At 44.4% G+C, this 14,038-nt stretch overlaps 1 protein-coding gene across 1 annotated transcript in view; it reads right to left on the bottom strand.

Moving 5' to 3' along the window:
* Positions 1-12,249, bottom strand: part of LOC102454878 (exocyst complex component 3-like) — a 70,577-nt gene extending 58,328 nt beyond the window's left edge. Inside the window, exon 1 of the mRNA XM_075926507.2 lies at positions 11,951-12,249. The gene's annotated coding sequence lies outside the window, so the exon portion shown is untranslated. The remainder of the gene's footprint in view (positions 1-11,950) is intronic.
* Positions 12,250-14,038: the final 1,789 nt, after the last annotated feature.

Raw genomic sequence — 14,038 nt, 5'->3', positions numbered from 1 at the left:
ATTTAAATCCCATGCTTCATTTGCAATTTCGTTTACCCTCATTAGCTGCCCTAGTTTGAACTAGGGGGCTAGTGTAGACATACCCCTTGAGAGTTGCGAAGTTTTTCCCATGTCCAACCTAAATCTCCCATGCTGCAATTTAAGCCTATTGTTTCTTGTCCTATCATCGGATGTTAAGGAAAATAATTTTCTTCCTCCTCCTTGAAACACTCTTTTAGGCACTTGAAAGTTGCTATCATGTCCCCTCTCAGTCTTCTCTTTTCAAAACTGAACAAACCCAGTTCTTTTAATCTTCCCTCACAGGCCATGTTTTCTAGACCTTTAATCATTTGTGTTGTCCTTCTCTGGACCTTCTCTAATGTCTCCTCCTCTCTCCTGAAATGTGATGCCCTGAAATGGACACAATACTCCAACCACTCCTTGTGTCTTGCTTTCAACACTCCTGTTGATGAAGTTTGCTTTTTTTGCAACAGTGTCACACTGTTCACTCCTATTTAGCTTGTGGTCTACTATGACTTCTGGATCCCTTTCCACAGTACTCCTTCCTACACAGTCATTTCCTATTCTGAATGGCTACGTCTAGACTGGCATGATTTTCCGGAAATGCTTCTAATGGAAAAGTTTTCCATTAAAAGCATTTTCAGAAAAGAACATCTAGATTGGCACAGATGCTTTTCCGCAAAAGCACTTTTTGCGGAAAAGTGTCCATGGCCAATCTAGACGCACTTTTGCGCAAAAAAGCCCCGATCACCATTTTCGCGATCAGGACTTTTTTGCACAAAACAAATCTCAGCTGTCTACACTGGCCCTTTTGCACAAAAGTTTTGCGCAAAAGGGACTTTTGCCCGAACGGGAGCAGCATAGTATTTCTGCAAAAAGCACTGATTTCTTACAGTAGGAAGTGAGTGCTTTTGCAGAAATTCAAGCAACCAGTGTAGACAGCTGGCAAGTTTTTCCAGAAAACCGGCTGATTTTCTGGAAAAACTGGCCAGTCTAGACACAGCCCATGTGTGAATCTGATTGTTTGCTCCCTAAGTGGAGTACTTTCTGTTGTCTTTATTGAACTTCATCCTATTTACCTCAGACCATTTCTCCAGTTTGTCTAGATCATTTTGAATTATAACCCTATCCTCCAAAACACTTGCTTGAATATAAATTGAACAAGGAGGGAAAATGGAAACATATGTACATAAAAGATAAACCTAGCTATCCAGCTAGTGAATGGGAGAGATCGCCAATTTACTATCATGATGAGGGAGGAGACTGTAAAAACTAGCATGGCATCGGTGGATACAGCAGTCTGAGCCCTTAGGAGGGCTTCCTGAGTTTGAAAAGAAATGAACACTTTGAGGATATATGCTGAGACAGGAAGCCATTTTGGAGACCTTCACCCGAGGAGTCAAAGGGTATGTCTACACTGCAGAGTTTTTTTGGAAAAACAGCCATTTTCTGAAAAAACTCCAGATACATCCACACTGCAATCACATTCTTTTGAAAAAAAAATTGAAAGAACAGAAGGGTTTTTCCAACATTGGTAAACCTCTTTCTACAAGGAAGAAGCCTTTTTCTGAAAGAGCTCTTTTGGAAAACGGTGTGTGTGGATGGGGAAGAGGGAGTTCTTTCAAAAGAAGAGGAAAGAGGAAAAAAGCACAGGTATGGTAGTGACCACTCCGTCCATAGTAATCACAGCTTAAATGCGAGATAGCGTCCATTCAGTGTGGATGCTATCTTTAGAAAAAGCAGATTGCTTTTTTGATGCACTTTTGCTGTGTAGATGCTCTTTTTCGGAAGAAATTTTACTGGAAGATCTCTTCTGGAAAAGCTTCTTCTGAAAGAAGCCTGTAGTCTAGACACAGCCAAAGAAACTAAGTACTTTGGGCTCTGTATTGGATCTTGGGCCAGCCCTAGCCAATCCTGATGGAAGAATGACTATGGTGAGAAAACTATTCTGAACAAAAAAACCCCTAGGCTACGTCTGCACTGGCACCCTTTTCCAGAAATGCTTAAAATGGAACAGTTTTCCGTTATAAGTATTTCCGGGAAAAGCGCGTCTACATTGGCAGGACGCTTTTCCGGAAAAGCACTTTTTCCGGAAAAGCGTCCGTGGCTAATGTAGACGCGCTTTTCTGGAAAAAAGCCCCGATCGTCATTTTCGCGATCAGGGCTTTTTTGCGGAAAAGACTACTGTGCTGTCTACACTGGCCCTTTTCCGGAACAGTTTTTCCGGAAAAGGACTTTTGCCCGAACGGGAGCAGCATAGTTTTTCCGGAAAAACACTGACAATTTTACAGTAGATCATCATTGCTTTTCCGGAAAAGCAAGCAGCCAGTGTAGACAGCTGGCAAGTTATTCTGGAAAAGCGGCTGCTTTTTCGGAATAAGTGGCCCAGTGTAGACACAGCCCTAGTGTGTGAAGTTAGGTTTTAGTCTTAGAAGCATATTGTTACTTGTAACGATTTCTATTTCAATTCTATCTGTTTGGTATCATTTAAATGGCTGCTCTTTGTTAATAAACTTTAACTAAACATCCATCCCATCTCAGTGCAGCTTTTCAAACTAAAGAATACAATCCTCAGACAAACTAGTAGGCTAATGATAGAAATGTAGCCATGTTAGTCTGGTGTAGCTGAAACAAAATACAGGACTATGTAGCACTTTAAAGACTAACAAGATGGTTTATTAGATGATGAGCTTTCGTGGGCCAGACCCACTTCCTCAGATCAAATAGTGGAAGAAAATAGTCACAGCCATATATACCAAAGGATACAATTAAAAAAAAATGAACACATATGAAAAGGACAAATCACATTTCAGAACAGAAGGGTGATGCGGGGGATGGGGGGAAGGAAGGTGAATGCCAGTGAGTTAATGATATTAGAGGTGGGGAAGGGTAGATGTCTGTGAGTTAATAGTATTAGAGGTGATAATTGGGGAAGCTATCATTACAAAGATAGCTTCCCCAATTATCACCTCTAATACTATTAGCTCACAGACATCTACCCTTCCCCACCTCTAATATCATTAACTCACTGGCATTCACCTTCCTTCCCCCCCCCCCCCCCCCCGCATCCCCCTTATGTTCTGAAATGTGATTTGTCCTTTTCATATGTGTTCATTTTTTTTAAATTGTATCCTTTGGTATATATGGCTGTGACAATTTTCTTCCACTATTTGATCTGAGGAAGTGGGTCTGGCCCACGAAAGCTCGTCATCTAATAAACCATCTTGTTAGTCTTTAAAGTGCTACATAGTCCTGTATTTTGTAGTAAGCTAATGGTGTGCACTGTCTCTTTAAAGGAGCTGCCAATTTGAGATGGGGTTGTTAGTACTACAGTGAAAGGACTGGACACTGCAGAGGAGATGGTTTTGGGGAAACCCAGAACTGAAAGAACTGTTGGTGTCACCCTGGAAGAAAGGTGCAACCAGGCTGGTAGAAGCCAGGGTAAAACTACTGCAGTGAACAGGCTGCTGGAGTCAGTGCTCTGAATCAGAGCTGAACAGCACAGAAGCCTCCAGGGTTACAGGGAAGGTGGTGACATGATCCCCTACTGTCCTGGGTGAAACCCCAAAGTATCCAAGATGAGTGTGTGGATAAAAACATTTAACAACATTCCCTGCTTCCCCCTTCCACATTGACCATAGCAGTGGATGGAATGGCAGTAGAATACTGACCAGAAGAAAATACTATCATAAATAGAATTCTGTTTCTTCACAGCCACCTTGACCTCGTGTGCCAAATGACCACCTTTTTCCTCAAAGCTCACTTTTTCCAGGCCACGGCCTGGCCTACCAACTCTAATCTACCACTGTACTAGAACGCACTGTGTCAGACATTGGATTAGATCTCTAATACTGTTTTATCCATAGTGCCGGATGCTCTCTACGAAGCCTATTGAGGGCAACTTTCCATTCTGCTCGGGCCCATTACATAATTCTGGCCAGTGGGAAAAAAGAGTGTAGCACTACAGGAAGGGCTCTGTACTGCTCAGATGTAGCTGAAGCGCCGTATCATTGCCATTTTTCAACAGTCTATGATCCCTTTGTCTTTGGGGACTTTTTTTTAAACAAGAAAATATTTCAAATAAATTCCCTGTCAAGTTCTTCTATTCATCTTAGACTTAGCCTTGCTCTTTAGCAGGTTCCTATTTTTTGCCTGTATACAAAAAGAACTCTTTATAATAATTGGATTGTATGGCTCAATTGACCAATAATTGGTCATTAGATTTGGATGAAGTCAGACTACCTGCACTTCTCTTATTATATAATGGCTTTGTAAAAATCCAACAGCAACAATTAATATTCCAACTGCAACCACGTAATGGTGCCTCAGCTCATTTTGTAGAGACTGCAGATGGGGATCTGTCATGTAAAGACACAATGATGAATGTACAATGAACACTATTTGCTCAGTAGGAGCTGCTATATGACATGGATATGAATGCTGCCATGGTAGCTGGCATCAAGATATGCAGAGAGGGATAAATTGCACCTTTTGCTTGAATTCTCAACAAACTGACATCACCACCACTTTGAACAAAATGCATTAATATGTGAGAGAAAAACCATTCATTGTAGTGACAAATGGGGGACAATGTAGCAAATGATGCTACAAGTTAGAATGGAAACGAATGCAAATACATTACTACCTTATGCCAGGTGGAGCCAGCAGCAGCCATGGCCGGGTTCAATATCGAGTGGCTCTAATTTGTTTACTTACGGGCTCCACAGCCACAGAGCCTCATAGAATCATATGGCTCCCATTGGCTCCAGTTTACTGTCTGCAAACAAAGGGAGCCGTGGGAGCAGCGGCCCAGGTCATGTCATTCCTGCGGCTTCCCTTACCTGCAAACAGTGAACCGCAGCCAGAGGCTGTAGAGCTGGTAAGTAAACAAACTGGAGCCACTTGTTAGCAGCTTTCTCAAAGCAGGCCAGTGGCCCACCTTGAGAAACACACTGCATTAGTGAAACATAATTTTGTTTAGCTTCTTTCTTTAGTGCTACAACATGACTGTGTTTTCTCAAGTTCCTACACAAGTTAGCATTACACACAACTAGTACTACATAACTATGTGAAGTAGAGTACAGTTTTGTACTGTCCCGTTGGATTATTTAACGTCTTTAAATATTTGCATCGCTTTATTGAGCCAAAAAAGTGCCACTTACTTGACCCCTCCACTTCCTCCTCTCCCTCCTCAAGTGGTTGCCATGATCTAGTGAGGCTGGAGTTCTGTACTAGCTCTGAAATCACACCATGATGAACATCATATAGGAAGCAAAGCAGCTAAAACTGTTTGGGAAATTCTCAAACTTTTTTCATTGAAAAATGAAGACTCATCAAAATTGAAACATTGTGGGAAAGGGTCAAAATAATCCAGGGACCTCTGCAGAGAGCACAGGGATTACAGAGAGCACCTGTGTCTGGGATCTAAAGAGTAGTTCATCAAAGAAGATCATATAGAGTCTCTAATGATCACTATCATTGTGTTATTTATGTGGAGATAATATGTACGGAGTCATATGTATATGTGTGGGAATATGTGTATTAAAAATAATGTTCTCTAGATCTGCCTTAACTCACAGGTCAGCAAAAGGTAAGACACATACTTCTGTCAGACACTAGGAAAAAGACTCTCCTCTCTTGCCCAGGACATATGCAAAATAAGTATCAGTTCACTTACAGGCTGAACAAAATGCTAATCAACAGACTGTGGGGCTGCAAGAAAAAACAAAAACAGCAGATGTAATTTCACAAGAAAAGTCAATGAACTTTTGAAATTCTATCACAGGTACGGCTGAACACCGAGCTCTTCCTGAGGAAGTGAAACAGTATTGTATTTTGCTTCATGGAAAAGGGATCTCAGCCAGGCATGTCTGAAAATGCTGCAAAGAACTCTGGGTATGATAAAACTTCTTTAGACAGAAGGCTTCCATGTGAGGAAGTTTAGGCTCCAGCAAGCATGTTTTGATTTTTTTTTTATATGTGACCATTTGTTTCTATCACTTATACTTATTTCTAGTTGAATCTCTTTTATTTTAAAAATACATTTCCTTTTCTGCTACAGGACATCCCCTCTGTAAGTCATCCTGGTATACATCTGTTCTGCACTAAAGTCATTCCCTGCTCTTAAATCATGCCAAATGTGTGTGTGTGTATGTGTGTGTGCGCACGCGCACGCGCAAATGGAAGTCAGCTGCAGGGAAAAAATTCCCCGCTTTAAGTTGTTTCAATATATGTTACAAAAAACTTGGACTTATCTTGGACGTACAGCGAGGACGACCTGTGCTATACTTGAACTTGAGTGCTATGTGTGAATCAGGAATTGTGGGCTAAGCTAAAACTGGGACACAGGACAAAGGCAGGGCTGGCATAGCCCAGAGAAGAGTTTTGGACGGGTAGGCTGGTTGTGTTGTGGGGGGCTAACACTTAGCTGACACAGGCAAGGCTCCCTCACACTGGAGACAGCAGACAATAAGGTGATTCACAGCACAGGGTGCGGAGAAGCATCAAAGTTCTTGACTCATAAAAAGTTGGCGGAAATGGAGGGGGGGAAGAATCCACTTTTGAAATGATCAAACTGGTGCAACTGAACATTTTCCAAACAAGAGGTTTTAGGATTTTTTGTTCTAAATGACTTTTCATTTTGAAATTTAACTTAATTTATATTTTTAAAAGTTTAAAAAGAAAATTGAGATGTTTCAATTTTAACCAAACCCAAAACAGTTTTTTTTTAATTTTTCCAGTTCACAATATTTTTTAAGATTTCAACTTTTTAATCCTAATTCAGTACAGAAAAAGGTTTTGAAATCTTGAAAATTTTCATGGGATGGGAAAACCATTTGCTACCCCGCTTTAAAAAACAACTTGACGATGCCTAAGGAGGAGAAAATCAACAACAAAAGATGATCAAATTTCTGGTGTGTTAAATGCCCCTAGTCTCTTGTTGGTAGGCAATTCACAAAGTCCATATTTTCTTCTTTTTTACGAGGATATGACTTCAAACAGACAGCAATTTTCATTTAATTATTAACCTACTTTAGTGCTCCTTTGAAAACATTTTAGTTAAGTCCAATGGGTATTGCCGCAGTTAGGTTTTGAATAAAAGAATCAAAGATCTGCCATGTGTAAATTTCCCCCTCCCCCCTTAAAAACATATACAAACAATAAAAAAACCCTGGGTTACAAAGATATGCAGAAATAGGACCTGTGTGGAAGCTGTAGTGGAAGTATCAGTATCTTGCCCTCTCACTAATTGAAACATAATGGACTCATGACAGAAAAAGTACACAGCATACTCAGGCTGGGGGGAGATCAAAGGGGGCAGTTGGCTTGGGGTCCAGTGATTCAAAATGACCTCGGCTTCCTAGCCACTGCTGCTACTCACTACCCAGACCCCTTTGAATCACCCCCAGCCCTGGCTCTTCTGCCCGAGGCTCCACCCCATCCAGGAGCGCAAAGCACCCCCCTCCTCTTTCCCAGGGTTCTAGCAATACTGTCACACACACACACCTGGAGTGTGTTATGTCGTGGGGAGTTTCACAGCATAGGAAGAAATCAGTGGAAAGGCAGAGAGCTGGAGTAGGTGCAAGTGTCCATTTTATTGCATAGCACAGAACTCACTAGAACAAGCCCAGACTAGCTGGGCTGACCCCAGTGACCTACTCAGTTACCATAACAACAAGATCTATATCTACAACCCAATATACAACATATTCCTCCCCCCTTAATAAAAATGTCCCTTTAAGAAAACAAAAACTAACTATGAAATGAGGGTAGAACGCCTCAAGTTCCCAGCTAACCCTGGGGATTATTTTGCCCCATCTGTGAGTCAATCTCAACTAAAGGTCCAGCCGTTGAGGAGGCCTCCTTTCTCTAGGTGGATTACGGCGGACATCCGGCGTTCTCGCACCCGAAGATGTTATGGGTGCAGGCCTGACACTGGGCTGGGAACTTGAAGTGGGAACAGGTGAGGCTGTTGGATCAGCCTGCTCAGGGAGGAGGTTATTGTTCGCCGCTGGTGGTGATGGAGGAGGAGAGTCAGGAGCAGGTGATTCTTGACATGGTAGCTCACCAGCAGTGGGAAGGACAGGCAACTCAACTGGAGATGTGCCTTGGGGGCAGGAATAACCTGTCAATCGCTGATCTACATGCCGCCGCCAGATGAGATCTTTCGCAGTCCGGACAGTATAGGAAACAGGTCCTGTTTGAGCAATAATAGTGGCAGGGACCCATTTAGCTCCAGGAACATAGTTCCGAGCCAAAACTGTCTGTCCAGGACTAAAGGTTCGGTCTTTTGCTCTGGATGCACGCCTGATGACTTGACCTTCCTGCTGACGTTGCACAATTTGTCGTGGTTCTGAAGGTTTCAGCAAATCAAAGCACGTGCGTAGCTGACGTCCCATCATTAGAAAAGCCGGGGACACTTTGGTTGTAGCGTGAGGAGTGTTTCTGTAGGATAGTAAGAAGGTGTCCAGACTCTTTTGTATGAGTGAATGTCCTCTAACCGATTTCAAAGCTTGTTTCATTGTCTGGACAAACCTTTCAGCCAATCCATTTGTGGCCGGGTGATACGGTGCTGAAGTGATGTGATGGATCCCGTTTGCTTTCATAAAATTTCCAAACTCCTGAGACACAAACTGTGGACCGTTGTCACTCACAAGTTGTTCAGGAATACCCAAATGACAGAAGATTCCCCGTAATTTTTGGATAGTACTCTCAGCAGTAGTGGAAGGCATTATAAAGACTTCTGGCCATTTGGAATGAGCATCTACCACCACCAAAAACATGCTACCTTCAAATGGGCCAGCAAAATCAACATGAATAGGTTGCCATGGTTTTTCAGGCCAGTCCCATGGGTGCAGAGGTGCCAATTGAGGTGCATTCCTCACACCCTGGCAAGAAATACAAGCTCTTGCCTTCTCTTCAATGTCACTGTCCAAACCAGGCCACCAAAAATAGCTTCGTGCAATTTCTTTCATGCGCACCATTCCACAGTGACCTGAATGCAGTTGCTCTAACATCTGTTGTCTCAGTATTTTTGGAATAATGACACGTATTCCCCACAACAAGCACCCCGAATGGGTTGATAACTCTGTTCTCCTGGACATGTAAGGGACAAGGTCAGATGAGACCTGAGAGTTCCGTAGAGATGTTCCACGCATCACTAGTTCCATTACTTGGGAGAGTACTGGGTCAACATGAGTTGCTCTCTTAACTTGTGCAGCAGTGATGGGCCTGTTCTCTACTTGGTCAAAGTAAAAGATTTCCTTCTGGCCACTATCTTGATGTTTGACTGGCAAAGGCAGCCTAGAGAGACCATCTGCATTGCCATGTAGAGTGGCTTTCCGATATCTGATCTCATATGTGTGTCCTGAAAGCCACAATGCCCATCGTAGCATACGACTAGCAGCCATTGGTGGAATACCTGAGTGTGGACCAAAAATTGCCGTCAGAGGTCGATGGTCAGTGAAAAGTGTAAACTTCCGTCCGAACAGGTACTGGTGAAATTTCCGAATTCCAAAAACAATTCCCAATGCTTCACGTTCAATTTGCGCATAGTTAGTTTCAGCTGTGCTTAAGGTGCGTGAAGCAAAAGCAATTGGTTTCTCCTCTCCTGAGGGCATAACATGTGACAAGACCGCTCCCACTCCATATGGGGAGGCATCACAAGCCAACTGTAAAGGTAAGGATGGATCAAAATGCGTCAGGACCTCTGCATTTAGCAATGCACATTTAGCCTTGTTAAATGCAACATCACAGGCGTCAGTCCACTTCCAGACCTTGTTCTGGCCAAGGAGCTCGTGAAGTGGTTTTAATAGTGTGGCTAGCTGTGAAATAAACCTTCCATAATAGTTCAATAGTCCTAGAAATGAGCGAAGTTGACTAACATTTTGAGGGGGTGGAGCTTCCACAATAGCCTTAACTTTTGAAGGGGACTTATGAAGACCAGTAGCATCAATGATGTGTCCCAAATATTCAACAGAGGGCTGAAAGAATGCACACTTATCTTTACGGACTCGTAGGCCATACTCTTCCAGTCTTTGTAGGGTAGCCTCTAAGTTCTTAAGGTGATCCTCCTCATTCCCACCTGTGACCAGGATGTCGTCAAGATAGCACTGAACTCCTGGCAAGCCACACAAGATCTGGTCCATAGCTCTCTGGAACAAGGCTGGGGCAGAAGTTATTCCGAAGGGTAAGCGACAGTAACGATAAAGCCCTTTATGAGTCACAATAGTCAACAGCTCTTGGGATTCCTCATCAACTTGCATCTGTAAATATGCTTGACTCAGATCAATCTTGCTGAACCTTTGTCCCCCAGCCAGGCCCGCAAAGATGTCATCAATGCGAGGAAGGGGGTATTGTTCTGCACATAAAACAGGGTTAACAGTGACCTTAAAATCCCCACAAATCCGAATAGAACCATCTTTCTTCAATATTGGAACTATTGGAGTTGCCCATGGACTATGGGTAACCGGTATTAGGACTCCATTTTTGACTAGGCGCTCCAGATCTGCTTCAACTTTTGGTCTGATAACATATGGCACAGTTCTGGCCTTCAGATATTTTGGTTGGCTACCAGGTTTAATGTTCAGTTTCACGGTGATTCCCCTCATACTTCCCAGATCCTCTCCAAAAACAGCAGCATGTCTCTTTAATATATCAGTCAGACCTGTTTCTTCTTTAGTCATCCGGTGCACTTTTGCCCAGTCCAGTGGGATCTTCCTAAGCCATGATCTCCCTATTAAGGCTGGGTAATGGCCTTTCACCACAAACAGTGGTAATTCTGCAGTCCATCCATTTAGTTCCACCTTAACATCAGTAGTGCCCAATAAGGGTACTGCTTCTCCTGTATATGTCTTCAGAATGATCTTTGTTGCCTTAAGTGGAAGATGCTTCAACTTTTCCTTATACACCGAGTCTGAGACCAATGAAACTGCTGCACCAGTGTCCACTTCCATGCGTACCGGTTTGCCATCCAACAGTGGGGTTACCCAGTATTCATGGGAGCCCCCTTTCAAAGACAAAACACAGCATGGTGCTTCTTCTTCAGACAAGGTGTCACTTTGATCATCAGGCATCTGCTCGATGGTATGCAGATTTTCCTTTTTGTTCCGCCAGGCCACAGGCCTCTTTTTCTTTTGTTTGCAGGCACGCTCAATGTGTCCTTTTTTTCCACACTGTCGACACACTAGGTTCTTACACCAGCATTCTGATGCATGGTGACCTATCTTACCACAGCGGTAACATTCCTGGCTCCCCACTGTTTTGTGAGTAGGTTCTTGGGACATTTTATGCACCCCAGGGGGTGCACTAAGGTATTGTGCCTCCTGTGTGGCCAGTTCCATGGAGACCGCAATATCAATGGGTGAGCTGAGCTTCTGTTAACAGACGCCTCCGTATAGCTTCACTGTGCAGGCCACACACTAACCTGTCACGTATGGCATCATTTAACATCTCCTTAAATTCACAGTGTTCAGAAAGCTTTTTCAAATTGGCTACAAATTGTACAATTGTTTAACTTTCTTTTTGGTCTCTGCTATGGAACCTGTACCTTTCTGCAATTACCAGTGGTTTTGGAGCATAATGTGACCCCAGGATTTCCACAACGTCACTGTAAGATTTGGTCTCTGGCTTAACAGGGAGCAGCAAACTGCATAGCAAAGAATAGGTCTTAGCCCCTACAACACTTAAAAATATTGGCACCTTCTTCTCTTCTTTAATGTCATTTGCAATAACAAAAAGTTCAAAACGCTCAGTATATACGTGCCATTGCTCTACAGTTTCCTCAAAAGGTCCCAGTGGCCCTGTAAGTGTAGCCATGGCTGCTGCACTCCCCCCTTTTTTTTACTTTTCCAGTCTCTGGGCTCCTTGATCTTAGTTTCAGTTTGCACAGTGTAGCAGTCAGTTCTTACCCCCACCTTCCAGAACAGCCAAAAAGAGTTTGTTTTCTTACATTGACTTCTACTTCTTTTGTTGCTGGAGGCAGCACAGGTATCCCATCCTCGTCGCCACTTGTTATGTCGTGGGGAGTTTCACAGCATAGGAAGAAATCAGTGGAAAGGCAGAGAGCTGGAGTAGGTGCAAGTGTCCATTTTATTGCATAGCACAGAACTCACTAGAACAAGCCCAGACTAGCTGGGCTGACCCCAGTCACCTACTCAGTTACCATAACAACAAGATCTATATCTACAACCCAATATACAACAGAGTGCACCTTGTTAATGGGCATAGGAGATGCTGCCATGGTGCACACTGTCACAGCACTCAGGAGCCATTGTGTCTACCTCCACCGAAATTCCTCTGGAACAGTGGTCCCCAACGTCTTGCCCGCGGGCGCCATGGCACCCACTAGGGCATTTATGTGCGCCCGCCTAGTGTCCAGGGCCAGCCCGAGCCATTCTTGCACCCTGGTATCTGGCGCATGCACAGCCCCCGCCCCGGGCACGCGGCACATGGGCGGTGCCACCCCTGGGCGCCCGGCAGCCCCAAAAGGTTGGGGATCACTTCTCTAGAAGCTGCTGCTCCCTGAGCCCAGCCACTTTCTTTAATGTATATAGTGGCTTAAAGACACAGTATAGCCCTAGCAATATAAATAGTGGTCCTTGAAATAAAAAGGAGGCACAAAGTCACCTTGGATTCTCCCTGTCATTGAAACACCCCTCTCCTAGTGCTCTCAGATGCCAGCTAAGCTCCTACAGCGAATTACGACCTTGAAAGCACTTGGTATAAAGCAAACAATGCTCTTGCAAGGATGTGGAATGCTAGGAACTCAGAAGCCCCAGACAAACCCAAGAGGTTTTTCTGAGCTGCAGTTAAGAAATGATATTTCCTTGTGCTCCAAAAGCATCAGCTGGACCAGAGGTGGGCAATAATTTTTTGCCAGGGGCCACTTCAAAAATTTCTGGGCTGCACCAGAAGGGGCGAGGCCTCAAGCAGAATGGTGGGGTCGGGATACTTCTGTGTTCCCCACCCTCAGACCATGACCTTTGCCCGCTTGCTCCCCCTTCTCCCTAGGTGTCCATGCTTCCCCAGTCCAATCAGGGCCTGGGGATCATGCAAAGTCTTCTCCCGCCCTGCCAGGAGCACGCAGCCCTCCTAAGAGTCACGTGCTCTTCACAGGGCGGGGACAGAGCAGAGGAAATTTCACATGCTCCCCTGCCCCCACACCCTGATTGGCCTGGGGATAGGGAGCACGCGAAGCCTCCTCCAGCCCTGTCAAGAGCGCCTGGCACTCCTGGCAGGGTGGAGGAAACTTTGTGTGCTCCCTCTGCTCCTAGGCCTTAAATGGCCTGGAGGGCGAGGGAGTGGCAGCACCTCCATGGTGCCGGATCCGGCCTGTGGAGTCCCTTTTGCCCACCCCTGAGCTGGATGGAGGTCCCTGAATTCACTGAAAATGGTGCAAAAACCCCAAATTGGATTCTACTGCCCAGCACAGCTAGGAACATGGGCTGTATAAGGGAGAAAATGGATGTTCCATTCCTTTATGCACCAGAGCCTCCACAGATGATGAGTGATCAGGGAGATGAATGGGCATGGAGTATGCAATGGGTGCAAAGCATGTTGTGCTCAAGACAGACCCAATCTGAAGGATGTACGTCCCATGACCTTCACAGTTGTGGGTGGGCACGTGTGACAAGATTCAGGGATTATTTATCAAACACTTACTTCTCAGCAAAGTGGGCTATAAATCTGCCCCATTCTAGCCTGTCACCAACCAAGTGTGGGCCCTGCTGTTGTGCTCTAAAAGTTCCCTAGTGTGCTCTAATCTAATGCTGTTTCAAAGCATAGTAAGTCAAAGTGCACTATGGAATTTTCAGGACCCACCTGGATAGAGAAGGGTAGATTTACACCCTAGTTTGCTGTGAACTAAGTGTCTATGTAGCAAAGCCCAAGGCCTAACAATACGTGCCTCTAGCCCAGGAGTTCTCAAACTGGGGGTTAGCCTAGGACCCTCAGGGGGTCGCATGGTTACTACATGGGGGGATAGCTAGCTGTGAACCTTCACCCAAAACCCTACTTAGCCTACAACATTTATAATGGT

Source organism: Pelodiscus sinensis, chromosome 5, assembly GCF_052426305.1.
Source record: "Pelodiscus sinensis isolate ZL-2025 chromosome 5, ASM5242630v1, whole genome shotgun sequence".
Classification (NCBI taxonomy): Eukaryota; Metazoa; Chordata; order Testudines; family Trionychidae; genus Pelodiscus; species Pelodiscus sinensis.
The sequence above is the reverse complement of the archived record's forward strand: the minus strand, read 5'-3'. Positions and strand labels throughout refer to the sequence as shown.